The sequence below is a fragment of the Plectropomus leopardus genome, chromosome 7 (assembly GCF_026936395.1).
Source record: "Plectropomus leopardus strain MGB_pleo_1.0 chromosome 7, ASM2693639v1, whole genome shotgun sequence".
NCBI classification, from domain to species: domain Eukaryota; kingdom Metazoa; phylum Chordata; class Actinopteri; order Perciformes; family Serranidae; genus Plectropomus; species Plectropomus leopardus.
The window spans coordinates 33729509-33738597 of NC_142182.1; the positions used below are offsets into that span (position 1 = coordinate 33729509).

Consider the following 9089-nt stretch of genomic DNA (forward strand, 5'->3'; position numbering starts at 1 on the left):
GGGTCATTCGAGGATAAACAACGTGCGTCGCCCCCCCGTAAACGGTGTCGTTACGGCGAGCGCTACGAAACGACGCACGCCGAGGAGTTTTTTAAGGGAGACGCTGCAACTTCTCGCGTTTCCATTCACACCCAGGCCCCCCCTCCCCTCTGCGCGCATCCCCGCGGTCAGCCTGGTTCATGCACCGAGCGGAGGTTGTGCAGTGCTGCTCTGTGTGTGGAGCCTCGCCCACTTGTGAACCCGATGACATTAGAGGCGCACTCTAGTCGAGGCGGCAAAAACAGCCATGTGATGAAACAGTACCTCTTTGGAAATCGTATGTTTTGAAATTCAAGCTCGCCATTTTTTTCCCTTTTGAACTCTGTCTGCGCCACATAGGATTTAAGTCGGTAGCCTCTATCCAAATCGCAGACCGATCATAATGCGTCTCAGAGCAAATTTGTTAATGTAATTACAATCGAATTCCATAATAAAATTAAAGACAAGAAACCAAGATTAGCCTCAAACGCTCTTGAGTCTGAGATGAACTTTCAAAGTTGGAGTGAGGACAAATTAGACACAGAGCCATGGGTGCATATGTTTATTTATGTAACCCAGGGGTAATTAGTAGTCTAGCATAAAGTACAGGCAGACTCATAGTCAAGCATTACCCCAGAAGACTCATAAAACCAGGCTGCTTTTTGGCAAAGGAGGTCAGACTGTATAGCGGACATGTATCTATATGAGAACATAAACCACCATGTTTTTACAGAGCTGAAACAGTCTTCATATTATTAATAAAAATGACTGAACTCTGCACTAAAGAACACTGCACCAAAAGCACATTAGACTTCTGCTTGTGAAGTACCTTTACATCTGTGCAATATTCCCTTTTTTGTGCATATGTAGGTACTTAGCATGTATGTTTGAACTGGTGGGCGATCTTGAGTGTTTGTGATTTTTTATTTTTTTTATTTTTTAATTTAATGGCTTTTTACCTTTTACTATTTATTTTAGTTTTTATTCTTATCTTATTGAGCTCTGCTTGGGTACTGCAGCTAAATTCTGTTGTATACACCTGTACAGTAGGCAAGTTCCCATAAATATCATAAACATCCATCCGATGGAAACATGTACATTTTGAAAAACGTCCATTTATTGCAAAAAAAGTTTTTATGCTCGCATGAGGTGGTATTTCAGGTGATTCCAAACAGCTATTTTTCACAAAACTGCAATGGAAGCTTTTTTTTTTGGCTTTTATAGGTCACAGGGGAGACCGGGGATGGTTGTGACACGGGATAGTTGATGTAACACTTTACATTTCTCTAACCAGGAACAAGCTACAAATCAACTAATTTACTCCTCACATGATTAGTTTATTCCTTATTCTTTACATCAATAATGTTTGTGATAGCATTGCCACTTTGTGAGGCAATTTAAATCATGTTTATTATGTGTCTATGTAGATATCTTTCATGCAAGTTGCTAGTGCTAATGTTTTAGCTGCTAGCTGTAAGTAATGCTAGTTCATCGCTGGAACATAAACATCAATAAAAAGCTTTCAGCATTTTAAGTTTTTGTCACAATCCTAATTTCTTAAAGCCCCCGAGGTTGTGTTACAACTAATTCGGACAATGGGGTGAATTGCAACATGCAATATTGTTAGTCTTGTAGATATGACAGCTAAAAATGTAACTAGTTTTTATCACACTTTGAACACACTGGCTTAAAAAAGCTCCAAAATACAGACAGAAACTTTACAACAACCCCCCCTCTCCCATACATTTAATATTTTGGGGCTTTGTCTGATGAAACATATGATTTGAAGACATTAGCTTGAGCTCATGGCTCAGATAAGATATCAGATATTTTATTCACTAAATGATTAATCAAGAAAATATATATCAGTCGCAGCCCATCAAGTTGCTATAGCTATTACAATGTCTCAATGTATTTTCAGTGTATTTTGTGCGGTCTTGCATTGACTTGAGCACAATGCTGGATTATTCCTTGTGGATGACGTGCAATATAAGTGCTCCTGTTGAATGGCCTTAGAAAAGAGACCCCTCATCTCTATAGCATCAGCACGGCGAGTTAATGCAGCGCCTGCGGACTCGCCACCCAGCTGAATTGTGTATTTCAGAGTCAGGTCCCCTCACCACTGCCTGCGAGGCACATCCCTCCCCAGCCATTGCACTGATCAATGCATTCTGAATAGGGCCACTACTGACCGACAAATGGGTGCAAAAACAAAACTGTGTCCGCTTCACTTTGCTCTTTTGAGCTGTATTGTGTGGAGCGGACAAAGCCACCATGCTGTGATGTGAAGGAACAATGATGGCAGCACATAGTCATGGCTCAGCGTCAGCCCCGGGTCAAGGGAGTGACGTTGATTTTAGCTTGTGATTACGTACTCAGCTCCACATGCATGACAGTTGTCACTTTAACGTCATAGGAACAAGTCTTGAGAAGGCTCTAATGGTTTCAAATCATGCAACAATTCAACATGTTCTGTCAATGAGTGCTGGGCAGCACTGTTCTGTGGTGGTTTGCTGAGGAGGCAGCACCAAGGCGGGGGAGGCAGGCAGGATTAACATACTGGTGAAAAAGCCTCCCTCTGTTGTGTGGCTGAACATGGACAGCCTGGAGGCACAAGCAGAGGGAGGATGACGACCAAATTGAACTCCAGCTTAAACAAAACCTCCCACCCTTCTGTGAACTGATGCAGCGACCCCTCCTTTCAGCCTCCACCCCCCTTCCTGCAAGGTGCTTTACAGAGCACCTTTGAGTGCTCCTTTGTGCCATCAGAATTTACAAAGCTTCCTCGTCTTCCTTCCAGTCTCAACTTACTTGTTGTTGCTGAAGAGAGACACCTGCACAACACCATCTATAGAAACTGTGCTGGACTGCTTTTGTGGGTTCATCTGTATGGTATCTTCACAGTAGATATCTCTGCAGGTCACTGTTTGCACACAGTCTTATCTATGTACAGTATATGATTGCTCCACATGAACAGCTTGCACATGTATGCACATGTCTAAGGGGCCGTTGACATGGCAATGCTTCTTGCATGAAACGTTAAACTTTTGTTGTGGTTTGGCTTTTCCTTCACAACAGCTTTTTGGGGGCATGAAAACGCAAACCTTTGAAACCAGGCTCCAGAGTGTGATTTTTTTAAAACTCAACCCCTTTCTGTTGTCTGTTGCTGTGTAAACGGGCAATGCACGGATCCTGTGAGAACAGTGACGTCATGGCCAAACTTTGTGCATGTGCGTGGTGTTCTTTTATGGTGTATCATTATTAAGTTATACCACCAATTACTGGCCTGGCATGCATACTACAGCGTTTTCAGTTGTTTTTGTGGGTCCGTGTATATGATCACATATCATATGAACGTGGATTATTTTAAAAATGCTCAAGAAAGACCTTTGCATTTTCAGTGGGGCCATTCTTGTTTAAACGTGGCCTAAATATATAAGCTGTTTGCACAAATACGTGTAAACCGAGCATATTCTTAATATCTTAATCATATCTTAATCTGATTTTTTATATATTTAAAGCTACTCCATCAAAATGACCATGTATATATTTTGAACAAAGGAAAGCCCACTGAAAATAGCCAGCAACTAATTAGGAAGAACATTTGAGCGCTGCAAACAATAAAATTCACTGACAGCAATGCGGACAACTTTGGTGATGTAATGTTTTCTTGCAATGCATGAGTTGACATCGTGAATCAGAATGTCAACTTTGACCAGTCCATTTGTTTTCATTGGATCTCTTGCTTGACACATGACCTAGTGATGTTGTTATTAGTAGTAATTTTACTCGCTTAAAAAAAAAAACTGTGATGGAGTGTTGTTCTGATAGGCCCCGGCAGCACTATCCATGTATGCTTCAGAGACATTTTAAGAAAGTTAGATATGGACATCCATCATTCGTTCATGTAGTACTGAGAGAAAATTAAAAAACTCAACAACAACAGTACAAGGAAGTAACAAAATAACATCAGCAGGGTGGGCAGAAAATGTTCCGTTGGTTTACAAGTGTGTCATCAGATAAAGACACACCTTAAAAATGGATGGGGTAGCCCTGAGATGCAAATCTCTGCTGTGATGGACTGATGCGCCGAGTTAAAGCCAGTCAAACCAAGCCAGCACATGTATATAGACAAGGGTGACTAGTCTGGCTCTGCCCACAGGTAACAAAATCCCCAGCACCTTATGAAACTCACTAATTAAGACATAACATTATCTGTGTGAACATGACAGTTTTACAAGTTTTACGACTTATTTCTTGGCTGGGCGCAATGACTTCTTGCAGTCTTGCAATTATTGAAGTTGCCATTGCCAAGCAAATAATGGAGCATCCTGAAACAACGTACAATGTACAGCAAAGAATTAGCCCCACATATTACCCCCCATGTATAATTACACTTGTCATTCTTTTCTATTATGAAGTATAAAGTTTTTGTACAAGCTTGATAGTATGTAAATTTGTGAGCTCTAGTTGTGCTCTCAGGTGGATTTTGTTCATTCAGACTTCAAGCTAGCTGTTTCCCCTTATTTCCTGTCTTTATGCTAAGCTAAATTAACCGTTTGATACCTGGACATCAGTTTTCTTGTGGCTAAAAAGGCTATGAGCAAATTGACAAGAAATTAGGAAAAAAGTTAGAAGCAAAATTACCTTTTTTAAAGAGAGACAGAGAGAGAGAGATAAAGTATTTTGAGTTAATAATGGTTAATAAAATTAAGGATAAATGTTCACAATACTATTTTAATTATTATTATATAATTTGTTAAAACTTGAATTATAATTAATATATTTATTGGTTTTTTAACCCTTCTTTGTTTTTTTAACCCTTTCCCGTTTTGTTTGTTTTTTTTAATTATTTGCAAAATTTTGGATAATTTATTTGTAACCTGTAACTTAAAACTTTTTCCTGTGTTTTTGACAGAAGTCAATATACATCTGATGGACTTTGCAAAATCAAAAACAAGTACAAATTGATCCGCAAACCACACTTTTTAAAATAATAGGAATCGAAAATAAAATGGGAAAGTACATGTCCATTGCATCAAATAGTATCTTTTCTGTTAGATATGCTATTATCCACCTAAAGAGGAGCACCATGTCCTTTTTGGGCTGGAAACCAGATATCAAACCAAACACTTTTACAGAAAAACCGTTGTAAAAAATCTCTACTGACGAAGCTGGATGATTTTCAAGAAAAGCTTGCAACAGGAGCAGCGACATGTGATCTTATCTGCGCACATGTCGGGTATTTATTTGGCTTTCACTCTTGTCCTGAACAACCAGTATTCTTTGTTCCGTCTTATGTTTGCATGTATAACTGAGGGAAATGTTATGACAGTAGAGTCTTTATGATAAGGACCCAATGACATTGTAACAAGTATATCCTGCTAGACAGCAGCCAGGTCCCGCTTTGTTACCATTACATGTAGTTTGTACTTGTTTACTCGTCTCAAGTACACCTGAGTGACTCATTGACCTGATGTGATCACTGCATTAATATATGCTGTAGCTGTTCTTTTCCCTCGTCGGTCAAAGCAAAGAAACGGAACAATATGTCACCTGCGGTCTATTGAATCACATGTGAGCCACATTGTCAAAGAGAGTGGGTGTTAGGTTTAGTACTCGCTGTTAACTTAAATGAACATGTTTGCTCTGTGACACCTGTGCAACGTCTCCCGTCTGACTAATGCTCTTTTTTTCTATGCAGGTGAAACTGCAGCCTGTTTTGTCATCATTAGTCACGGGCCCAACTGTTGATGCGTCACTTAGGGTGAGTAAGCTTTGTAGATAAACAACAAAAAAAAGGAGAGACGGCTAAGAACACAGTCAGTAACCACATTATAGCACCATATATAACTTGCGTTTATTTTAATCAGTGGATTAGAGTCGCTGATTCACATGAAACCACCACTTTAATCTGTATTATTCTCTTATAATTCAATAATAGATTATGAAAGAACAAGACACATGACACTTCCAGTAAGACTGGCTCCGCAGTAAAACACCCTGAAGTGCTTTATTACTTCTTCTGTTCTGATAAGTGTGGGTTCATTTTTGCTTCAGGGAAGTTTGACAAGTCGGAGTGCCCTTGCAATGTCAGCACTAGATTAAACCAATCCCAGAAGGAACTTCTTAGTCAATAAATGATCTGGGTTATGAGCAGAGTTGCCTTTTAATCTTGTTTGCCATGTTAACAGTTATCCCTTATTTTGTTTTTATTTTTTTCAAATCTAGAGCCATCATCAGGTCAAAATTTCTGTTCATCCAATTTGGTTAGTGGCCAAATACATGCAAAACTTATGACACTCCCTTAAAACCACACTACCAGGGCTATCAGTAAATTGCCTGTGCAAAAAAGGAACGTTGAATAAAGATGGTATTTGAGGTTGAAGTTGATTTCAGCTGCTTAGCGTTTGTATTTGTTTACTTACAGAAATCAAACTTGTGTTGTGCAGTGTGGGACTTCTTCTCATGGTCTCAATGTACTCTGATCTTGGTCATGACTCGGTTTAGGTGGTCTTGACTACAACACTGCTTTAGCAAGCTCTGTGACCTTCTCATCCCAGGCTCTGAGGTCATGATCATATTCTGACAACCTGCATGCAACTTTGTAAGGCTGCAGAACAAAGATCCTGAATAATTTTGTTGGATGAAAATGAGAATGTGGACTTGGTTGCAAAGCATGGGCTACTTTTATTTCTGCAGCTTGGTAAATTTGGCAAAGCAGACTCATACAAGAACCTTTGCCATGTAAACGGCACCTAAGCATGCAAACACATACAACTATGATGATGAGCATGGTAAACATTAAACCTGTAAGCATTGCCATTGTGAGCATGTTTGCATTTTGATGGTATTATTTAGTAAAGCCTCACAGAACGACTAGAAGGTCTCGTCTTGTTGCAATATTGCTAAACTTTGTGCTTTTTTTTTCATTGCAAAACATGGAAAAGGATTTTTCATTGCATTGAATATGAAAGGAAGTGTAGTGCTGGGAGTCTTTGTATTCACTGGGTAGCATAAAAAGCCAATAAACTGCTCTGCCCATAGTTAACAACAGCTCGGTGTGTGACTCAGTGTGGGGATCAAACTCGGGTCATAAGCCAGAGGTCAGCGACCTCCACTGAACATCACCACCTGCTGCGGAGAAGAGAAACTCTGCCAACTATCCCAGTCCACTTATACTGTTTCATGTTTTTATAGGTCTTTGTTTTTTTTTCTCTCTCTGCCTTGGGAGCCTGGCCTTGACACGACAGCCCAGACAGATTGTTGCAGTGGTCAGGCTGTCCTGTGCTTAAAGAGGATCTCTTCCATTACAAACAGAAGTGAAGAGGCCAATCACACCGCTGTTCCTGCCTGAGAACGTTATGTCAGTGCCACACAGTGCTGTTTGGACACTGTGTGCACTGGGGGGTTGGTGCTGGGATTTGGGAACATACAAAAGGTCTCTTGAATCATCACATTGCTACTGCAGCTACAGAGAGAGATTTTGCCATTTTGATTTTTTTTTCTTTTTAAATGATCACCTCTGCAGCTGCTTATTACATGTGGAGAGATTTGGTTGTATAAGCTGCAGCTGATTTCCTCACTGTCTCTTTTGGCCTTCTTGTGCTTGACGCCCAGTGGGAGTTGATAAACATTTGCAGTTTCTACGCAGCTCTGGGAAATAACCCTGTGAAAGAGGAACCATGCCCTCTTGTCGTTCTCTCGTTAGAATAGATCGCCAAAGCAGCACATGAAACACAAGAACACCACGTTTTTGTGGTGAAAGAATATGTAAAATAATACAGCCAGATGGCCTTCTGAATGCCACATCGCCTTGCTCACACTGAACACTGGGAACTTTCTAGTGTGGGCCTTTGTGCGCTGCACAGTGCTGAAAGTGTGCATTCATTCTCACAGGAGAGCATCAGCTGCAACAGGAAAGCAGGTCTGATCCTGTATCGGCAGAGTGCAAATTTATTCTTAAACAAATGTGCTTTTTGTTAATTGGTCTTGGAGCTGGATAAATAAGAGATGATAAAGCTGCAATGTCGCAGACAGGAAACGTTATGTACAGTGTAACATTTTGTTATGTTCTGAGAGATCCTGCGCTTCTGTTTTTTTCCCCCTGAAAACAGTCGGGTTGATTTGAGTGCACGGGGTTAACAGGGACATTCAAGCTTGTCCTTTGCTACTAATCAATAGCATGAGCTGATTTGTTTTCTGCCAGGACTTTGCAGCAGTTGATATTCCACTTTGAATTTATTTTTATTTGATAGAGAGAAGGGTTTTGTTTCAATATTTGGAAGTTGGGGGGTCCACACACGGACACACAAATATAAAACTGGGGGATTTGGTGCTCCTCCGCCAGAAGTTTTTTGTATCAAACACTTAATATCCTGCATTCTGGTGAAATTTTCCATTCCAATTTTTGCCTTTTCTGCACCAATTTATGGTGTAAATATTCTTAATTTTGTCAAAATAAAAGTCCACTGCTACTTAATTGTTTTACTGGGGGGACCAGTATACATGGTCTAAACATCAATCCCCTGCGTCTCCCCATAATCTGCATCTGCAGATAGAGATGATGCTATTTAACGTATATAGAGCATGAAACTGATATGCTGCAGAATGTTTATAGCTACTACAAATTTGGCTGTAGTTGGGTTTTAACATGTACAGAGTAATTAAAATATACAGCTTTCAGTATCATAAAATCACCATACACTACAAGTATGGAAGTAAAATAGAATACATAACACACAATACACATAAATACATACACCATGTACACATATTCAACTTGGTAATTTACCATACAATTGGTTTGATTCTTGCCAGCATGTATTACACACCTGGCTGGCTCCTGTGTTTGGAATCTTTAACTTGAAAAGGCATGAAAAGTTGAATATTTATGGATTTATTATCAGGTGTCTGATAGTACGTTCATAGTAACCAGCTATAAAACTGGCGCCATGAGATAAATGATTGTCTAATAATGACAAAAACTCTATATAGCGCAGTTTTGACTCTTTCCTCTCCACAATGGTGTCACTTGTCTCTTGCTGGAGGATACATTGAAGAAGACATTG

At 39.9% G+C, this 9089-nt stretch overlaps 1 long non-coding RNA gene across 1 annotated transcript in view; it reads left to right on the forward strand.

Moving 5' to 3' along the window:
• Window positions 1-5778, forward strand: part of LOC148189242 (uncharacterized) — a 37559-nt gene extending 31781 nt beyond the window's left edge. The window contains exon 3 of the long non-coding RNA XR_015777093.1: window positions 5723-5778. This is a non-coding gene — a long non-coding RNA (uncharacterized LOC148189242). The remainder of the gene's footprint in view (window positions 1-5722) is intronic.
• The last annotated feature ends 3311 nt before the right edge of the window (window positions 5779-9089 follow it).